The following is a 22081-nucleotide window of genomic DNA, read 5'->3' on the forward strand; positions in this document are numbered from 1 at the left end:
TGAATATTTTGCAGAAGAAAACCGGGTCAGTCCTGTGCAAGAATTTTGTCTGCTGCTGTTATCTTTGTGCTTTATTGTATTGTTGTACACTGCCCTGAAAGACAACGTGATGACAGATGGTATATAAATGTTTTAAATAAATAAAGACAGCAATCCCATGGGCACTAGGCACTGTCTAGAGGGCCATAGAATTTCTCAGTTTTGAGCTCGGATCCCAGAAACTGTGCTCCCCTCCCCATCCCATTCATAGCTGGCGCAGTGCTCACCAGTCTCAACACTCGGACACAGAGCATGGAACAGGTGAATAGGGGGTATTCCCGGGGGAGGGGAGGAGACTACGGAAGCCACTTATGTGGCTTCCTTTGCGCTGCACAGCCCCCCACCTCCTGCTCCAATGTGCCCTGGCTAGACAGCCAAAATCGGCTGTCTAGCCACAAAAGCAGGGTGGGCGGAGCGCGGAGGAGAGGACCCCTCTGTGCTCTGCCTGCCCTGCATTGGATACTTGGCTGCCTCTGACTTCGGAGGCTGACGTCTATTTCCATAGGGCTGCGCCATAAACTAAGTAAAAAAAAAGGACTGGGTGAGGATAAGGGTGGAGTCTAAGCCAACAGCTCCTAACGCTACCCATCCATTGTTCTCCTGCTGCAAAGTAGATATGGAATTGCAATTGAACTTCCATCCTCCCAGGCCTATTGCACTTTTTGTTGTGAACATCTGTGGTATTGTAATAGTTGTATGCACTTCCTTGTTTTGAGTTATTAAGAAGTTTGTCCCTAAAGAGTCCCAGGAGGAGGGAGAAGGAAGGAGGGATGGGAGAGATAGTGGGGGAAGGAGGATGTGAGGGGAAAATGACAGATAGAAATTTAGAGTTTAGAAATAAAGTGAAGTTCTCTTACATCCAAACCTTGTTTCTGGATCCTCCTTACTGAGAAGAAATTACAAAACGATTTGGCGGCGAGACATTAGACCCTGCAAGCTGGCATGCAATTTTTACTCTCCTTTTTGCCTGGCATTGTTACAGGCCTTCACTATTACACATTTAAAGGCACAGTGCCTCCTTTCGTGCTGCTTATACACTTCCCATCTCTTCAAGTGTTTGCATGCAGGCCACTCTAGAAAATTTTCACCATGTCACAGATTCCAGCATTCTTCCTGCCTACTCCTGGGGATCCACCACTTCCATGGGAGCAATGGAAGTCATATTTCAATAATTATGTCCTGGCTATAGATAGCAGTGCCCTTACATCAGAATAAAAGAAAGCTCTGCTTTTACATTGTCTAGGCCATGAAGGCCAAAGGATCTTCCGATATCTACCTCCAGTCCTTGATTTGCCACCAGATACTACTCCATATGATGCTGCCATAAGAGCCCTGGATGACCATTTTAATCCATTGTTGAATGTATTAAATGCTTTAAGTTCTGAATGCTTTAAGTTCTGTTCTTGATCTCAGTTACCTCAGGCGCCCATTGACCAGTATGTAGCTGCTGTGCGTGAGTTGAGTGCTACTTGTGCTTTTGCAGCCTTTGCAGAGGAGATGATTAGGGATCAAATTGTCATGAAAACAAACAGCCCTAAAATCTGTGGAAAGCTTCTAATGACAAAGGAACCTAACTCTGGAAAAAACAATGGAAATTGCTGGGAGGATAGAAAGTGCCTTCCAGTGTGCTAAATCATTCTCCGCTAGATTAGATGCCTCAGACCCAGGTGAGGTACACGCCATACAACGTAAGACAGCTAGCCAAAAAAAAGTGCCAAGCAAATGCACACTGCTTCTGTACCTTTGCAACCACAAACTGACTACCAGTGCTACCGCTGTGGAAATCCTAATCATAAGGCAGCCTTTTAGGGCTGTTCTGCTAAGGCAGCAATATGCAAGAAATGCACTAAATGTCACTAAAGGGGACATTTTGCCAGATTCTGTAGGTCTGCAGTTCATAGAGTGTCAGAAAGCCTTACTGATGAGAATGAAGCAGAGCATGTGGAACAACTTTCAGCCACAATCCTCAGTGTCACAAAACCGTTCTATGCCTCATTGCTTCGTGTAAGTCAATGGTCTCGAGATAAGGATGCTAGCAGACTCAGGCTCACCATATACTATTATTTCTTCAGATTTGTATTCTGTATAATTTTCTGCCACCACTTCTTTGCATCTTCCAGATATATGCCCAGAAGGATATGGTGGGGTCTCTCATCAGTAGTGAAGGCTATTTCATGGCACATTTGAAATACAAAGATTGCAGTACATGAGGGAAAATGTATGTAGCCCAAAGAGGTGTCTCCATACTGGGATGGAACCATCAAAGAGAACTCCAAATGACACTAAATCCTAACTGCATGGAACCAGTTCTACACACTACACTGAAGTCCCACATGGAAATTTGTGCTGCATATCCTGATGTTTTTACAAACACTCCAGGTATTGCCAGGGAATGTAAACACAAGGTTCAAATGAAAGCAAATGCTGAGCCAGTACAACACAAAGTTTGGAATGTACCTATTGCGCTAAGGAAGCTGCTCAAAGAGGAGATTCTTAAACTTTGCAAAGCTGATATCATAGAACCTATTAATGCTTCAGAATGGGTCTCTTCCATTCTCATAGCGAGGAAGGCTAATGGCACCATCCACATGTGTGTAGACCTGAGAGATGTAAATTCAAACATGGTGGTGGACTGTCATCCTCTGCCTAACATCAACAAAATGCTCTTAACTCTTAAGGAAGTAAATGTTTTTTCCACACTTGATTTATCATCAGCTCATCACCAGATCTCCTTAGTAGAAGAATCTCGCAAGTACACTGCCTTTATTACCCCCGAGGGCTTATTCCAATTTAAACGAATGCCATTTGGTTTGGCTTCTGCAGCATCAGTGTTCCCAAGGATGATACAGGTGATATTTGGAGAAACCAGAGGTGTTACATACTTCCAAGATGACATTTTGATTTACAGTAAGCATGAGCATGAACATGATAGCATTTTGAAAAATGTCCTAGACAAACTATGCCAACATCAGCAAGGAGAAATGTCAATTTAAAATGGATTCAGTGACTTATCTAAGGTGTACCATCTCTCAGAGAAGAATATTACCAAAATAAGACTTGGTAAAAGCCATTTGGGAAGCTCCAGAACCAGACAGCAAAGACAAACCAGCTGCACCAGGTGGACCCTGAGCCTGTATTTGGACCCCTGCCAAATAGGTACTTAAGGCAGGGCTGCCAGAGACAGCGCCTCAGCGTCGCACTTGGAGATGCATGGAGGAGCACAGGAAGACCCACCCACCACCTCCCCAGAAACATCAGCAGCCACAGATACCATCAGCAAATAGCAGCAGCAGAGGGCAGCAGCTGTAAAGACCAGGGAGAAAGGGGCAAATGTAGATTTTATTTGCTCCTTCTTAGCTGCTGCTCTCTTTTATCTCCTTTTATATTGTTGTATATTTTCTATCTTAACATTTTAATATGTGCCTGGGAGGACGATTGAGCAACTCAGGGGGTCGGGGAGGTGCCACCATAACTGTGGTCACGGGCAGGGGGAAGTATGGTGTTGGGGGATTAACAAGCCAGCTGAGGAGAAGAGGGGCTAGACACCTTATTGCTATTCCCTCTTCTGATTCTTCCCTCAAACTGATGGTTCCTGGCGGCCTTACCAGTCTGCCCTCGGGTCTGGTGCTGCTGCTGTTGAATGCCAGGTCGGTCCAAAACAAAATCTCCCTCATCCATGATTTGATTGTGGATGAGGGGGCTGACCTGGTATGTATTACTGAGACCTGGGTGGGGAAACTGGGAGGGGTCACTGTCTCCCAGCTGTGCCCTCCTGGGTTCTCAGTGCAGCACCAACACCAATTCAAGGGTCGGGGAGGGGGCGTTGCCATGGTCTATAGGAATTCAGTCTCCCTCTCTAGGCTTCCCGCTCATTTGAGTGCAGATCTTGAGTGCTTGCACCTTGTGTTGGGTACCCGGGACAGATTAGGGATTCTGTTGGTGTACCGCCCACCCCGCTGCCCATCAGGCTCCCTGCCTGAGCTGACGGAGGTGGTGTCGGACTTGGTGTTGAGGACCCCTAGGATGATGGTCCTGGGGGCTCTCAACTTCCATGCCGAGGCCACTGTATCCAGGGCAGCTCAGGACTTCATGGCCACCATGACAACCATGGGGCTGTCCCAACATGTCATCGGCCCAACGCATATAAAAGGACACATGCTTGATCTGGTTTTCTCGACTGGGCAGAAGGATGGTGATCTGACAGCGGAGGAATTAACATCTGTCCCTTTGTCATGGTCAGATCACTTCCTGTTGAAGTTTAGACTTTTGGCAGCCTTCCCCCTCTACAAGGGTGGGGGACCTATTAAAATGGTCTGCCCCTGGAGGCTAACGGATTCTGATGGATTCCAGGGGGCTCTGGGGGATTTTCCTGCTGGTATGGCTGGTGCTCCTGTCGAAGCCCAGGTTGCTCTATGGAATGCAGAGATGACTGGGGCAGTTGACACGATCGCACCCAAGCGCTCTCTCCCTCTGAACAGAGCTCGGCCAGCTCCTTGGTGTACACCTGAGCTGAGGGCAATGAAGCAAGAGGGGAGACGGCTAGAACACAGGTGGAGGAAAACTTGTGCTGAGTCTGACCGAACACAGGTAAGAGCTCACTATCGAGCCTTCTCTATGGCGGTGAGGGTGGCAAAGAGACAGTTATTTTCCACCAGCATCGCATCTTCTCAGTGTTGTCCAGCAGAGATTTTCTGAGTGGTTCATGGCCTGTTACATTATGGGCCAGGGAGAGAGATGGTGGAACCCTCGGTGGCACACTGTGATGAATTTGCAAGGCACTTTGAAGATAAAGTCACTCAGATTCGTCATGAATTGGACACCACGATTAATGCAGTTCCATTGGTAGAGGCGTTCAGAGCACTGTCTGGTCCAGTTTTATTGGCTGAGTTTCAGTTACTGAGGCCTGAGGATGCGGACAAGGTGCTTGGCCAAGTCCGATCGACCACTTGTGTGCTCGACCCTTGCCCTTTATGGCTTATTAAATCAAACAAGAGGGGATGTCCGGTTGGGTCCAGGAGGCTGTAAATTCCTCCTTGAGAGAGGGAGTGGTGCCGGCTGCTTTAAAAGAGGCGGTAATCAGACCACTCCTCAAAAAGCCTAACCTGGACCCAGAGGATGGTAACAATTATAGGCCAGTGGCCAACGTCACCTTCCTGGGCAAGGTGCTTGAGTGGGTGGTAGCAGGACAGCTCCAGGCACTGTTGAATGAAACAGATTATCTAGATCCATTTCAATCAGGCTTCAGGCCGGGTTTTGGAACAGAAACTGCCTTGGTTGCCCTGTGGGATGACCTCTGCTGGGAGAGGGACAGGGGGAGTGCAACCTTGTTGATTCTCCTGGACCTCTCAACAGCTTTTGAAACCATCGACCGTGGTATCCTTCTGGATAGGTTGTCTGGGTTGGGAGTTGGAGGCACTACACTGCAGTGGTTCTGCGCCTACTTAGATGGCCGATTACAGAAGGTGGTGCTGGGGGATTATTGCTCTGTGCCATGGCAATTGTGCCATGGGGTTCCACAGGGCTCTGTTTTATCCCCCATGCTGTTTAACATCTACATGAAACCGCTGGGGGAGGTTATCCAGAGGTGTGGGCTGAGGTGCCATCAATATGCGGATGACACCCAGCTCTACCTCTCTTTCTCATCAAACCAAGGTGAGGCAGTGGCTGTTCTGAATCAGTGCCTGGGCACGGTAATGGACTGGATGAGGGCCAATAAACTGAAACTCAATCCAGACAAGACGGAGGTACTGTTAGTGGGTGGTTCATCTGCCCAGCTAGGTGATATTCAACCTGTTCTGGAGGGGGTTGCTCTCCCCCTAAAGGATCAGGTTTGTAGTTTGGGGGTGCTCTTGGATCCAGAACTGTCACTTGAGGCACAGGTGAACTCAGTGACACGGAGCACTTTTTATCAGCTTAGGCTGGTATACCAACTGCGCCCTTATCTGGACAGAGATAGCCTAGCTACAGTGATCCATGCTCTGATAACTTCTCGTCTGGATTACTGCAATGCGTTATATGTGGGGCTGCCTTTGAAAACGGTCTGGAAACTTCAGGTGGTCCAAAATAGGGCAGCAAGATTGTTAACAGGGACTGGCCAGCGAGCTCATATTATGCAAGTACTTTTTCAGCTGAACTGGCTGCCAGTCTATTTCCGGGCCCGATTCAAAGTGCTGGTATTAACATTTAAAGCCCTTAACGGCTTGGGGCCAGGTTATCTGAAGGATCGCCTTCTTCCATATGTGCCTGCCCGGACCTTAAGATCATCCTCAGCAGCCCTTCTCCGTGAGCCCCTGCCAAAGGAAGTGAGGCGGGTGGCTACTAGGAGGAGGGCTTTTTCTGCTGTGGCACCCCGGCTGTGGAACGAGCTCCCTAGTGAGGTTCGCCTGGCACCTATATTGTATTCCTTCCTTTCGGCACCAGGTGAAGACCTTTTTATTTTCCCAGGCATTTTAACTTTCTAGACTTTTAGCTCTGCTGTTTTAAATCTGTATTTTAAATTCCTGCACTGCTGCTAGGTTTTATTGTGGTTGTATTGTTATATTGTGGTTTTAATGTCCTATATATTTTATATTGCTTTATTCTGTGCCGTTTGGTTTTAATTTTTGTGAACTGCCCAGAGAGCTTCAGCTACTGGGCAGTATAAAAATGAAACAAACAAATAAATAAATAATAAACTCCGATCTTTTCTAGGACTTTGTGAGTACTATTCAAAGTTTGTAAAGCAATTTGCTACTAAGGTAGCTCCTCTTCACCATCTCCTAAAGAAAGATGTAAAATCTGAACGAGACACAGCATGCAAAAGAAGTTTCATGGAAATTAAACATTCTATTTCCACTAGCCCAGCACTAAGTCCTTTTGACTCCGAGAAGAAAACAATAGTCACTACAGATGCTTGTGAGTGTGGAGTATGTGCTGTTTTGACTCATCTTAAAAATGGGCAAGAAGTCACCATTGCTTTTGTCTTCTGAGCTCTGACTCAGAGAAATTTTACTCAGTTATAGAAAAAGAGGCTTTAGTATGCTTCTGGGCAGTGACTCAGTGAGACATTTTAGGACCTACCTATGGGGCAGAAAATTTATTCTAAGGTCTGACCATAAACCTCTAGCAGCTGTCTCTACCACAAGAGGTTCAGGTCGAACTACCCCAGGGATTGCTAAATGGGCAGTGAGAATGATGGATTTTGATTTTGAAACTGTGTATCTGCCTGGAGCCAAGAATGTGACTGCTGCTTATCGCCTCTGTCTATCCCTTACTTAAATGATGAAGTGAAATCAGAGGATGAGAGAGAAGTTATTATTACACAAATCACTGAAGGCACTCAGGGGATAATTTCAGCTTCAGAATGGTCTGCATCTGTAAAGGAAGACCAAGTATTACATGAATTGAAACCCCACATAATTAAAGGATGACCATTCAAGAAGAAACTACCTGAACACCTACAACCATTCCAACATGTTTTGCAGGACTTGTCAGTGGTAGATGAATGGGTTCTGAGAAATAATCGCCTTGTTGTTCCATTAAACTTGCAGGAAAGGTTGATTTATTTGTCCCATGAAGGACATCTGGGGATGAGTCTTACCAAAAGACAATTGAGACAAGACTTTTGGTGGCCAGGGATGGACAAACAAGTCGAGGAAATAATTAAGAACTGTGTGCCAGCAGTGACAAATCACTGAAGACCAACTGCACCCCTTTAACACCAGTGGAGTACCTTTCTTGCCCATGGGAGAAGCTAGCCCTGAACATAATGGGACCATTTGAGAATCAGCCAGTAGGGCAAAGATATGCTATAGTAATGGTGGACTATCATTCTAAGTGGCCTGAAGTTACATTTGCTGCAAAAATAACTACACATATGGTGATTAAATTCATGACTTCCATATTTGCCAGTGAAGGGTTCCAGAAGGAGCTTGTAACAGACAATGGCATTCAGTTAACGTCCACAGAGATGCAGACATATCTTCAGAGCAATGGCATCAAACACAAAACCATTTCTTTATACCAAGTGCTAATGGGCTGGCTGAGAGAATGAACAGACTTGTAAAGGAGAGTCTACAACTGGCCAATCAATCAACAAAGGGTACCGTGGGAAGATCATTTATGAGACACACTGTTTGCCTGTAGAACTACCACATTCAACAACAGGGGTATCACCTTTCGAGCTTTTAAGAGGATGCAAAGCCAACACAAGATTAACTACATGTCCAGCTCACAACCTGTGTGCAAACCTCCTGATGTGGCACTTTATGAACGTATCCCAGATAAACAAAAGAAATATAAACAATATGTAGATCAAAAGAAGGGCGCTAGAGCTCATAAACTTGAAACTGGAAACTTTGTATGAGTTATATTCCCTCACAGAAGGGAGAATCAAAGTATTTACAGATTGTTGACATCAGAGGAGAGTCGATTGTTCTTGAGGGTTGAAAAGAAATGGAACATCTCAAGACTTGTTAAGGACCAACAGACAGCAAATGAAGAAGACAGTGGTCTCTCTTTTAGATTAGAAAGCCTAGATAATATTGATGAGGAAGACGGACAGGACAGGATTCCAGAGGGCATTCAGCCCTCCAGGTCTTCAGCTGTTTCTCCAAATGTGAGAAGAAGTACAAGACAAAAGAAACTGCCTAGAAGGTTTGAAGATTTTGTAATTAACTTTTGAACCCAGCTTTTATTAATTGTACCTTTATTTTGAAGGAGAGAGATGTGTTGTATTGTAATAGTTGTATGTGCTTCCTTGTTTTGAGTTATTAAAGGTGAAATCCTATGCATGTTTAGACAGAAAAAAGTCCTACAACTCCCAACATTCCCCAGCCAGCCAAGCTGGTTGGGGCATGCTGGGAATTGTAGGACTTTTTCCTGTCTAAACATGCATAGGATTGTGCCCTAAGAATTGTGTCCCTAGAGGGTCCCAGGAGGAGGGAGGAGGGATTGGAGAGAAAGGGGAGGAAGGAGAATGTGAGGGGAAAATGACAGATCGAAATTTAGGGTTTAGAAATAAAGTGAAGTTCTGTTTACATCCCAGCCTTGTTTCTGGATCTTCCTTACTGAGAAGAAAATACAAAAACACCCTAATATGTTCTGTCCACAGTAGTAGGCATGACGTAGCCATGTGGCTGAGGAAAAGAAGGGTACAATTCACCTGAGTAGCAGCCTTTTTAAACTTAAAAAAAAAATCTTCTAAAAAAATCAAGCTTTTGCATCTGATCCTCCACTCTGCCCTCTTCCGCTCACCCCAAGCCGATTAGTCAGCTCCAGGCAGAGCTCCAGCTCTGCGCTCCAGGCAGATTAGTCAGCTGGACTCTGGGCCGATCACTACTGCCCAGGGCCTCTGCTGCTACTCCCCCCCCCTACTCTCCCCCCCATGCTCTGGCAGACAGGCAATTCCTGTCTCTTCCTGCAGAGGAAGACTTTTTGCTCATGCTGGGATTGAAAAGCAGCACTAAGGGCATCTCTACACCAGCCTAAATCCTGCATTGAAAACAGGGCTTTCTGCTTCTGTTTTAAATGCAGGATCACAACTGACTCCCTTTACACATGCTTCCTTTCCCCCCTCCCCTTCCCCCCTCCTTCTCCCGGTATTTGAGTCTTCCATTATCTTTCACTGATCTCGCCCTCTTCTTGCTGGTTTTCCTCTTTTCATGGAGGAAACTGAAGTGGAACACAACAGGGTAATTTGATAGCTCATTATCTGCAATCTATTTAAAAACGGAACAAAGGGCATTTAGTGCAGGAGACAACTTGAAGGATCATGGTGTCATGTAAAGAGCCCACAAAGATCTGTGAAGGAGCAATCTCAATCACAGGATAAAAGCTCCATGTGAAGTAGCCATGAGGGAGGCCTGGGAGGTGACTGGATTGGGGGCAGGGGATGGAGGAGGAAGCAGGAAGAGCCAGGCTGGGATTACAGTTGGGGGGGGGAGGTTGGACTGGAGCTAGGGAAGGCTGTAGAGGCCTGGTGACATGACGTGGTTGAGGGAGAAAGCGAGGAGACCCCAGCCAGGCATGGAGAAGCAAGTGGGGGTGGGTGGCCAGGAGATCATGAGAGAAGGCGTCTCTGTGTGTTTTCTGTGCATTTTTAATGGGTCTGCAGTGTGGGAACTGAGTGAGTGGGTTTCTATCTGGTGTGGGATGACTGAGGGAGAGAAGTGCAACTGGACTGGTGGATTTTGGGGGTAGGGCTTCACTCGAGCGCACTGTGGCCAGTTTGCAAAACACTTTACTGATAAAGCTGCTTTCATCCATTTCTACTTGGACTCCATATTGACAGCAGAGCCTCTGGCTGTGACTGAGATGTCTGCTTGGCCTATTCTGATGGATAAATTTCAGCTTCTGCAGCCTAAGCGAATGTGTTGCTTGGTGGATTGCAGCCAGCCACCTGCTTTCTTGACCCTTGCCCGCCCTGGTGGTGCAAAACCTCAGAGAGGGCCTGGCCACACATATGAATGTGAATGCTGCCTTGGAGCTGGGCTGTTTCAGCTGGTAAATCAGTATTTGTAAGAGGTTTCAGCTTTATGAAAAAGCCTTCTGTGGGCATTGCCCATCCTCGATAACGATGGGCCAGACTCCAATTCACCATTCTTGAATAAAGAGTTAGGTGAGTGCTGGCAACTCAGCTCTGGGCTTTTTGAAGGAGACTGATGATTTGGATTCCTTCCCATTGCAGTTCAGGCCCTGTTTTAGGACTGAAACGGCCTTAGCTGCCTTGTTTAATGATCTATCGTACTAAGAACGGGCAGTGGGAGTGCCTTCCTGTTGGTTTTCCTGGAGCCCTCTGTAACCTTCGATATCATCTTCCATGGAATCCTTCTGGGGTGCCAAGCCAGACTAGATCTAGGAGGTAGCAGTTTATGGTGGCTCTGGTCCTATCTGGTGGGGCGCTTCCAGCGGGTGGTGCTGGGGCACTACTGTTTGATGCCTTGGCCACTGGCATACGAAGTCCCTCGGTTTTTATTCTGTCCCTCATGCTATTTAATATCTACATGAAGCCATTGGGAGGGGCCATCTAGGGTCTGGATGCCATCAATAAGCTGATGGCACCCAGCTCTATCTCTCCTTTCTGGCTGATGCCAAGCACAGTGGAGATCCTTTAATCCAGAGAAGACAGAAGTACTATTGGTCAGTAGGAATGCTGACATGGGACTGGAAATACAATCTGTTCTGTATGGGGCTGCACTCCTTCTGAAGGTCCAGGTTCACACTTTGGAATGCTTCATGACCCAGCATTGCTCCTAGATGTCCAGGTAGGAGTGCCCTTGTCCAGGTTCAGCTAGTGTGTCAGCTATGTCCCTTCCCGGAAAAAGCTGATCTCGCCACTGTAACACATGCTAGAGAGGTAAATGTACTAGTCCCTTGCAGCAACAACTCAACTAACAGTCTTGTAGCATAAAGACTGACAAATTTATTGTAGCATAAAGCTAAAGCTTTTGTAGACTGCAGTCTGCTACACCACATGCACAAAGCGTTAAACTGAGTTCCCCATGTGTACGTGGGGGGGGGGGTTGTAATCAGGGAGGTCAGAGGGAAATGAAATGCAGAAACTACAGACAGTGGTAATTAATGGATTAACAGTGACCACTCACAAAACTGTTATCAGAAGTTAACACACACATCTTGGTGAGCTGAATAACACATGTACTGTGCTTAAAAAAAAAAAGCTCTATTCCTGTTCAAGCCACAGGACAGGAAGTAGAGTTTAACCTCTTGATAAATTGTAGCTTAGCTGTTTCACTATGAAATCTGTCTTTGAAGTCCCTTTGTTCAGGAATGTAATTTTAAGGTTAGTGACAGAATGTCCTGGGCAGTTGAAAGGTTCCCCCATGGGTTTTTAAAATATTGACATTTCTGATGTCAGATTTCTGACCATTTCTTCTTTGGAGTAGAGATTGGCCTATTTGTCCTATGTAGAATGCAGTTGGGCATAGTTGGCGAATGATGGCACGTGACAAATTGGAAGATGAGCAGATGTATGAACCCCTACTGTTGTGCATGACATTCCTGAGTCGTGGAATAGTGCTGCCAGAGTAGATATGGCAACAGAGTTGATACCCGGGTCTGCCGAAGGTCTGATTCCTGTATCTCTGTGTTGCTGGTAGGTAGCTGCTTTCATTGAGCGTGTGGCAGGCAGGAGGGTGTGTGTGTGTAAGCAAGTATAGACCTACCACCCAAATTCTGTGGAAGGGAAATCTCATTGTCCAGGATGGGCTGTAGATGCCTGATGATACATTTGAGTGGTTTTAGCTGGGGGACTGTAGGTGACAACAAGTGATATCCTCTTGTTTTCTCTTCTCGGCCTGTCCTGTAGGGGCTTGCTGTTGGTAGCAGTCAGGCCTTGTGGATCTGTTTTTTCGCTTTGTTGAGTTGGTGTTGTAATCTGAAGAATGCTTGATTTGAATCCTTAAGTTGCAAGTCTCTGCCTGACAATTCTGAACAGATACAATTGTATTGCAAGCAGTGGATGTTGTGGTATGTTTTGGGTGGAAGCTGCAAGTGTGTAAGTGTGTGTAGTGGTCAGTAGCTTTCTGACATAAGGTAGTGCTTCTACATCCATTGTATGTCCTCTCTCCACAAGCCTCCTTGGGAGGCTTGTGAGCTCCTGGCTGAGTATCTGCCCTTGTACCTCTGGCTCACCATCACTCCCTCTTGTCAGACAAAACACAAGGATGGATGAGTAATAAATTCTCTCTCTCACCCTCTCTTTAAATCTCTTTTCCGGCTTATTCTAAAACCTACTGTGAATTCCCCCTCCCTCTTCCTCCAAAGTTACATTGCTCTACCACACTACAAATTCACCCTTAACCCCTCTTTCTCTTTCTTTCTCCATTCCTTGGAAGTCTTAAAGTTAACTATTTAAAGTGCAATCTCAGTTGGGGGTACAAAATGGCTGATCATCTTCCACTTTTGAAGCCCTACCAGTGGATGTGGCAGGAGCTGTGGGAGTGAGAGCTACCTTGTCGTCATCCCCGCCATCACTGCAGGTCTTTGTTTTTCTTCATTTCCCTGCCCATTGGTTCTAATGGGGGTGGGGTGGGTAGGGATGTACGAAAGTCACTAACCTTTTCGACGGGGTGATTTGCAGTCGGGGGGAGGTGCTCTGCACCTCCCCCCAAAATCCTAACCTGGCCGGCTCCGCTCTGCAGCAACTCCGCAGAGCCGCCGGCCGGGTGCATTCGCAGGTGCCGTGTGGAGCCTGCGGACGCAAATGGCGACGTCTACAGCGGCCGCCATTTGCGTTCCTGTTTTTTGGCCGTGATAGGCTATGTAAATATTTACGTAGCCTATCACAGAAAAAAAAGGGAACGCAAATGGCAGCGGCTACAGTGGCCGCCATTTGCATTCCCTTTTTTTTGCCATGATAGGCTATGTAAATATTAACATGGCCTATCACGGCCTCCGCAGGGACGCAAATGGTAAAAATAGAGAAGTGAATGGCGGCCGCAGATGCGGCCGCCATTCTCAAAGCGGCACAAACAGCATCAGGTAAGTGTCCCATTTTGTGTGCCTTTCGCAGGGTGGTGGGGCGGGGGGTTTCGTTCTGCCACAGATTTCGGGGGGCCGAATGCACTGGTATTCGGCCTCACCGAGATCCGTGGCGGATTTCTCTGACATCCCTAGTGGTGGGGGATTAATTACACCAGCCCCAGGCAATCCTCCAGCAGATCCAAGGCCACCTCCACCCTATCCCTGGAATGCCCAATTTTGGGCCAACTGCCAACAGGAACATCATTGGTGATACAGTTACGCCTGCAGAACTTCCTATGTGCATAACTGGGGTCTCCAGCATGGATGCAACCCCCCACCCCCAGCAGACCCCTCCACACATGCACCCAGGTGGCTAAGGAGGTTGCACTGCTCTGCTCATTGCTGTTTTATTATATTTTTCTGATAAAACTTCATTTTTGCATACACTTGGGACCCTTGTGTCTTGCTTAGAGTGCTAATTTCTGGGCCAGTTCTACTGGACAGACATCAGCCTATCCTTCAGCTGAACAGAATCGGGGGGGGGCGGGGGGAGGTGGAATCTACATGGTGAAGGTTTTGAAGTGTTTTGTGGTTATATCCAGATTTTAATGAAATCGCTTTAGTCCGTCAGCGGCACACAAAGCAAGAAAAGTAGAGTATACGCTACCTAAAAAAACGCTTTCTCTGATCACATGGCACTTGAGAGTGCCATACTTTGGGGTTGGGTGGGTGGAGTCTAGGGAGTAGAACTGGTGCTGCTCAGCCAATGAGAGAGGCTTGTTCCTGCCATGTTAAGGGAAACCCTCAGGGAAGTTTAATGGAAGTGCTGAATTAAGCTCCTGTAGTTTACCCCACAACTCTCCCCTCTCATCCACCATCAGGATATTGTGAAAGATTAAAAGAGTGCTACTGTGATATTGTGAATGGTTAAAACAGCGTGGCTACAGATTCTGAATGGGTAAAGCAGACTACTCTGCTACTGTTAACGGAAAACAGCACTACTGCGATATTGTGACTAGTGAAAACAGCACTAGTGTGCTATTGTGAATGACAAAAAAGTGCAACTCCACTATTGTGTATCGTTAAAACCGCGCTATTGTGTGATAATGAATGGGGAAAACAAGCTATATACTGTGAATGTGTAAAGCAGCTACTGCACTATTGTGAATGATTGAAACAGCACTACTGTGCTATTATGAATGGGGAAAACAGGCTGCATAATGTGAATGGGTGAAGCAGTTACTCACCAGGCTACATTTCGTGCATGGGAAAACAGCACTACTGCAATATAGTGAAAGGATGAAACAGCGCAAAGTACTTCTAAGTGGGAAAGAAAGCCTAAAGCCTGTGTCCAAAAGCACCCTACTGCGACTGGGGAAAAAGAGGAAATGGGGGGGAGGGCCAGCCCCACCCGTTCACCAAGTCACAGCCAGGTCACAAAGGCATGCCCAGGATTTAATGCGGGGTGACAGGGCACACTGCAGCAGAACCACATGGGAGCTGCATTTAAGGAAAAAAGATGCACTAAAAGGATGTTCCGAAAATGCGCCTTTTCCAGAGGGAAGCTGCGGATTGGCAACAGTGTCATCTGTCGTGAATGACCCTGATGTGCTCTCCTGCGGCACTAAATCGGCCATGTAGATCGGGCCAGGATCACAATGGGAAATAGTTCCCCTACCACACCTAAATTCTCCCAGTTCTCCCAATCCTTCATGTTCAGGCTTGTTCTTTGAACATTGAGTCTGCAGATGCATTTAGAGACATATGTCCCAAGCAAGCATGGTAACAAAGGATCACATTTAACATCACATACCGAATCCCAAAGAAAGATGTCATGGTAAATTGTAGATTTTTGTTTCTTACAACTTTTCCTTACTAGCCAAAACTATGGCCAAACATTTGATTATATCTTGATTAAAACTCAGTAGGGGACACAGGCTAGAATGTAGTGTGTAGTTGGCAAGGAAGGTCCTCAAAATGCACCACCAAGAAGGGGACTTTTTTCAGCTACATTTGTACAGATTGGAAAACTGAGACAAAGTGACTCGCCCCGTCACATCACAAACATCTCTGCTGTAGCAATCAGTGCGCAGGCCCATGTTGCTCATCACAGTGGAAATACAGGGGCTAAAAGTCTAGGAACTTTGGTGCAAGGACAGTGTTAAATAGGCAGCATGCATGGCACTCTGATCAGGGCATTTCCTGACAATAAAAAAACCCTCTTATTCTAACCAGAACTACATACATGGTAGCCCTGACCCTGAGCAACAGCAATACTATGCTTTCAGAACCTTTATATATACCATGCTTGCATATTTAACCCCTCCATGCCAACATAGGCCAGACATGCCAGCAACCACCACAGCGAATACCCTCAGAGACCCTCCGGGATTTGGAGAAGTACCCCCACTGTCAAGGACTCACAATCAGAGGCTGCAATCAGTAGAAGACTGGCTCGGCCCCACCAGCCACACAGAAAGCAAGACCGAGCCTCCTGTGCTCTCTTTATTTTGGATACTCACTATCCTGACTTGGATCCCTAGACCTGTCTCTCCTCCATCCCGGAAAAGACTTGCATGCCATACAACAGGGGTGGGGAACCTCTTCCAGTCCAAGAGCTGGATACTGTTTCTTGGGGGCTGCATTCCAGTGATAGGCTGAAGGCAAAGGAGGTGGGGACAAACCCACCCACCTCCCCCAGCATATTTTACCTTAGAGCTCTTACTGCAGTAACTGAGCTTCAGGAGAAGAACAAACTTTGGAATGGGGAAACGCTGCAGAAAAAGCCAGGAAATCACCAAATGATCGTGGTTGGGGGGAAGGGGGGGTGCCTAAAATAGTAAGTGGGGCCAAGTGAAAAATAATTAGTGAATGGGGGGATCCCCTTCCCACAAATCCATAGTCCTTTAGCTGCAATGATGCATCCGCGCCTCACCACTTAAAGGATCCAAAAGGGGAAAGGAGATTGAGACTGGAAAGCTGGTTGCTTCCCTTCAGTTTAACTGCCAATCCTGGGCAGCTGTGGGTTTGTACCCTTCTTTGCTGCCAGTGTTCTAATCCAAAGGGCAGCTTATGTGCTGTCCTGAGGCCCTTTTGGTTTTAGGGGAAGTGAGTGGCTATTTCTGTCTTCCAGTATTTTCATGCAAAACTAGGGAGTTTCTTACCTAAACTTCTCTGCCATGTGTTTGGGCTCCCTGCACATCTGCATCTAGGGGACCTACTTTGCTAAAAAAGGGAATGATAATAATTGAATAACATAAAGTTTTTTAAAAGTCAGAAATGGTGCTAGCAGAAGAGGAGGAAGAACTGAGTGGTTCATCACTTGATGTTACAGTCCGACAGGCACACAGCTATAATCTTAAGAGCACTAGAAATAGAAATATGGAGCACTGGATTCACAAGTAGAGAGAATAGGTTTTTGTTTTTACCAGTGAAAAAATATTGTGCTTTGAATGATGGGAATTCCTGCAATAAAAGTCTTTCCTTGAGGGAAGACCTCTGGATTCTACTTAACTAGGGTTGCCAGGTCCGGAACATCCCAGGTCCTGAGATTTCAGGGCCCAGACCTGAAACCTATGGACACACCCTGGTGATGTCACTGGGGCAGGCTGTGGTGATGTTGTGGGGGGGTCACCAGAGGTGGACCCAAGGGCACTTATTTTGCTATACACAAGCCTTTTGCTACACAGTTCAACCCACCAACCCCCCACCCCCACCTAGACATTTCTCCAGAATAACAACACAGAGAAAGCAATTTGGGGCACAGACCACTTACTGAAAGCAATTGTGTGTGTGTGTGTGGGGGGGGGAGAAACCCATTTCACACACAGGCAAACTGAGGCAGCAGGCAATTGACATCAATGACTGCAAGAGAGAGAGAGTTTGGCAGCATACTAAATTCACAGAACCAACAGAGAGCAGCCTTTTTTAAAGTGGCTTAAAAAATACACAGCCCAATTTCTCCAGAGTATGTCACAACACAGAGAAAGGCATTTGTAGACAAGCCCAGTTCTCCAAGATGTAAATAAAAGGGAGATGGGAGACCAGGAAACCCATTCACACACAGGCAAACTGAGACAGCAGGGAATTTAGAGTCAATAACTGTAAGTGAGAGAGTTTCAGTTACATAATCAGAGTGGGTTTTTTTAGTGGCCCAGCAAGCATTAAAGAGGAAGAATTTAGCTGGGAATATATGTAAATTTGTACCACCAAAAGGAAATAAAGGATTTTTAAAAGCACATGTTCACAATGCGACTCAAATACATTATACAGGAAAACAAAATGGATTCCAGGCCCAAATGTACAAACAGTTCAACCCACCAACCCCCACCCCCTCCGCAAATGTACCCGAAGTAACAACACAGATAAAGCCAGCTGAAAGCAAATGCGGGGAAGGAAGAGGGAAAAGACCTATTTCTCTCTCTCACACACACACACACGCTTACAAGGGAGGAAGTCTCATTGGGGATCAGGTGTCTCTTAAAATGATCTCTGGAGGATCACCTTCCTGGGCCTCCTCCCAACTATTTTCTCTCTCTTGTCATGTCTTCCCCCCTTTTCTTCCTCCCACTCTTGCCTTTTTCTCCCTTTTCCCCACTTTCACCCCTTTCCCGCTCTTTTCTTTTCCCTTTCTGTCTTTCCTTCCCACTCTGTCCTGTCACAATACCCGCCAGGCCAACCCAGCAATCCCAGGTCCCCCTCCCTGCTGCAGAGATCGGGCTGGCGAGAGGGAGTGCGCACTGTGGATGCTGTCTGAGGGAACCATACAGGAGAAGGAGGGGGACGGAGAGGAGACGCCACTTGTCTCATGCAGCCCTCCCCCCATTCCTTTCCATCACATCCACTTCCTCTTCCTCCTGCTTGGTGGGGGCGGGGAAGGACCCACAGCCAGCAGAGAGCTCTTGCCTGGAGATTTCTGTGCACCCTCCCATCTGGTGACTCAGGGTGAGGACCAGAGACCTGGCAAGCCTATACTTGACAAATCCTAAGAACATAAGAATTGCCTTGCTGGATGATCATTAGCCCAAAATCTATCTAGTTCAGCATTCTGCTAACTGTGTAAAACAGTTAAAATTCCTCTTTTCCATACACTTGGAGAAGCTCATAGTTGTGCAGCATAACACAAAAAAATACAGTGCAGCCATCATTTCAATAGAATTTCATCACAGCTGCAGCAATAGCAACATCAGTTTCAGGCTATCCAAATGCCTCTCAAAGCTCACACAAAGGGTATTCTAGTTTTTTGTAAACCACTCTGGAAGCTTTGCTGAAGGGCAGTATATATAAATCTTCTAAATAAATAAAGCAACCCATACTCAAGAGATACACAGTCTGAACATGAAAGTTTCTGCGTAGTTATCACAAACCATTGCTCATGTAGTGTGTGTGTGTGTGTGTGTGTGTGAGAGAGAGAGAGAGAGAGAGAGAGAGAGAAAGAAAGAAAGAAAGAAAGAAAGAAAGGGGGCTTCCAGACAGAGGGCTCCTAGCGCTACCAAAAAAAAAAGTGCAATTAAAAACACCCATTTCCATCTTTCCCTTCTTAACGGATTTTCTGTGGAAAGGAAAAAGTTGGGGGAAGTGGTGGGAAAACATGGGAGGGTTACAAATGGAAGATTACTTGATCAGGACCACCTGTAAAACCCCATTAATAAGGCAAGGTGATTGCCCAATAAAAGCCTTGTCTGGAAGGAAGGAAGGAAAGAAGGAAGGAAGGAAAGGAAGGAAGGAAGGAAGGAAGGAAGGAAGAAAGAAAGAAAGAAAGAAAGAAAGAAAGGTCCTAAATGGAAATCCTGCCCGGAGATTTAGGAATTATTCAGTCCTCTAGTAAAATGCAAAACTGAACCTATCATGCATTGTGAGCCTAAGCATTTTTACACCAAATTCAATGAAACAGTTTCAAGAGAGTGCAGAAGCAAGATAGCCACCTCAGTTTCTAGTCCTCTTGGTCTTACTGCTCCTTCCTCCTGAAATCCATACAGACAACAGCCTCTGCAGGAGAGAAAGATGAGGCATTGTATCTCACCAGTTTGTCACACTTCCATATTCTTTGTAAACATACTGAGCTGGCAGACAGAGGAAACCAAGAAAGCCTGGTCAGCCATCTGTGGCAATGGTTCTTCTTGCCTTTTCTGGACTGCTTCCACTGTCCTAGTACTTGCCTTTTGTTAAAAAAAAATGGCACAGCCAGTCACAGCCTGCTTGGGAAGGAACAGTGTCTCTCAAACTGTGCCATGGAAGCCGACTGCTCCAGTGGGTGTCTCTGCAGTGGTCTGCCTTCCTGACTTGCCTTTTGAAAAAGTAAAAGAGCACTTACCTGTTGGGTGATAGCTGAGGCTGAGGAGCCCTTCCCTCCTCCGGGCTACACTCACAGTAGGTTGTGTGGCATCACTGTGTGGATTTGATTCTTTATGGGCTGGATTAGGATAAAAAAAGAAGCCACCAACAAGATAGATAAAACAAGTTGGACGAGTCTTGGTGACAAAAGTTTCACCCCGTAGTATGATTTCAAGGGAGGAATCATAATCATAACAGTGTTTTATGCTCTTAATACATAATGCCTTTGATTCAAGAATCTCAGTGACTTTAGCAAGGCATAAATAATTGCACTTGCAACATAACCACAGAGGGGTTGGCAAATACAAATCCGAGGAGTCGTGAAAAGTTTTGCAAGGAAAAAGAAAGCTTCCTTCTGTTGGCCAGTTCAGATAAAATAAAGAAGTAACTTGGCAGAGCACAGTGAGACAAGAAACTTGCAAAGAGATCCCAGTAGGCCGGCTCCAGAAATGACGGACATCTAGTTTCAATGTATTTACATGTGTATCAAAGGAACCAGTCAGATTTATAACCACTGGGAATCTGGACCACCAGTTTCACTGGAATTCTGACCACCTCTGTGGCATGCATCCAGCTCTGTGGGATTATGTTTACTGAACATTTGCACATGCAAGGTATTTACCAGGGATCAATAGCAACAATGTAAGAAATGTGATTTTTCTTGTCTGCTCTGTAAGCATTTCAGATTCTGCACCATGCTGGAACTGTACCCATTAAAAAGTGTCACATTTTGCCACACATTTCAAATCCTGCAAATGAAATCCTGCAAATGAGATCTATCTCTTGTAGACAGAATCTGTTCTGTCCTTGAATGAAGACAGACAAAACATTGCAGACCAAACTAGTTACTATAAGGAACACATTGATTCTGCCTACCTGAGCCTCCAACCTGCTCCACCATAGTAACATCTAGGAAAAGGTGACATGTGATGTGAAGTCATCATACTCAGAGTTTCCCTTCCCCACCTCAGCGGAATGCAGAGGGCAATTTAACTCTGAATCTGGTGGCATAACTAGGCATTACTGGTCAGCAGCAGCCACATATCCCTATAATATCTACTTTGGGCCATAAACAGATGTGACAGCAGTTTCTTCACTGGCGATATGAGTACAATTTTACCCTTGCACCTTGTCTTGCACGTGTATGTATGAACAAAGACAAACGCTTGTTTAGGCATCAATCTTTCCCTCCACCACATACTTCAAGCAGGCTGTCTGCCTTTTTTTCCCCCACCAAAGCAGCATATCTTTCGCCTAACAACCCCTCTCACACACATTTTTTTTAAACATTGCAAAATTTGCTCCCTGGGGATGTGTGTTGGGGATGTCACAGGTGCTAGCCAATCAACATCTTCTACAGCCAGCTTTTCCCCATTCCCCAGCTGCAAGTTTATCAAGTGTTGAGTAATTAAACTATTTGAAATGATGGAATGTACATGCATGTGTGAACCACCCCAAGGAAGTGAGGTGACAAATTAATTTCTCCAGCTCAGTGGAGTGAGACTACACATATCAGAACCAAAGCCAATGGAGTTAAGCCTCAAGTACTCAAGTTGGAATTATAATACTATTGGAGTACTACCAGTATTTTAACTTCATTTCATGGGCCACTTTACAAACATATGCTCAACGTGTGATGGCTGGCAGCTGAATGTGTGAATGAACTCTTGAAAAGCTTTTAGGTGATTATTTCACATGTTCCAGGGCTGACATCTTGGCACTGAGAACAGGTTCCAATGAGATTTCTGGAGGTCCAAATCTCTGCTTACAATGAAAATATATTTTTCTTCACTGATACATGTTTTTTCTTCTTTGTACTAACTGGTCCCGCGTTTCCAGAATGATATTGGATCACATACATGCCAGCCCAATATTCTGTACAAAATTGCTAGCTGCTAGACTAAGCCTTTTTGTTGTTGCTGCTGTTCTCCCAGGCCTTTGAAGTGTTTTTAAGTATTTAAAAAATGACGAAGCATCTTGTGGCACCTTGAAGACATATAAAGGGGGCTGGGGGAAGAATTGTTAACAGTGAGGTCAGAAGGAAATTAAATGCAGAAAGTCACAATCACTTTATTAACAGTCATCATTCACAGTGCAGTTGTTGCTGATAACATACACATCTTGGCCAGTAAAGCCAGGTAGTGTGATAAAAACCCTTTATCCTGATTCACCTGTTGATGAATTCTAAGTCAGCAGTCTCTCGCTCTAATCTCCCTTTGGAATTTCTTTGTTCCACAATGGCCACTTT

General features: G+C 45.9%; 1 protein-coding gene across 3 annotated transcripts in view; it reads right to left on the reverse strand.

Annotated features, from left to right (window-relative positions):
* Positions 1 to 19766, reverse strand: part of LOC146344506 (transmembrane protease serine 11A-like) — an 84130-nt gene extending 64364 nt beyond the window's left edge. For 2 of the 3 annotated variants that reach the window (XM_084860384.1, XM_084860386.1), the window contains exon 1: positions 897 to 999. The gene's annotated coding sequence lies outside the window, so the exon portion shown is untranslated. Of the gene's footprint in view, positions 1 to 896; positions 1000 to 19424; positions 19489 to 19658 lie in introns of those variants that run through there. The other variant, XM_084860383.1, reaches the window with a different exon arrangement.
* Positions 19767 to 22081: the final 2315 nt, after the last annotated feature.

This window comes from Heloderma suspectum, chromosome 5 (assembly GCF_057233095.1).
Source record: "Heloderma suspectum isolate Gila_16-S chromosome 5, 16-S_ref, whole genome shotgun sequence".
Taxonomy (NCBI): Eukaryota; Metazoa; Chordata; class Lepidosauria; order Squamata; family Helodermatidae; genus Heloderma; species Heloderma suspectum.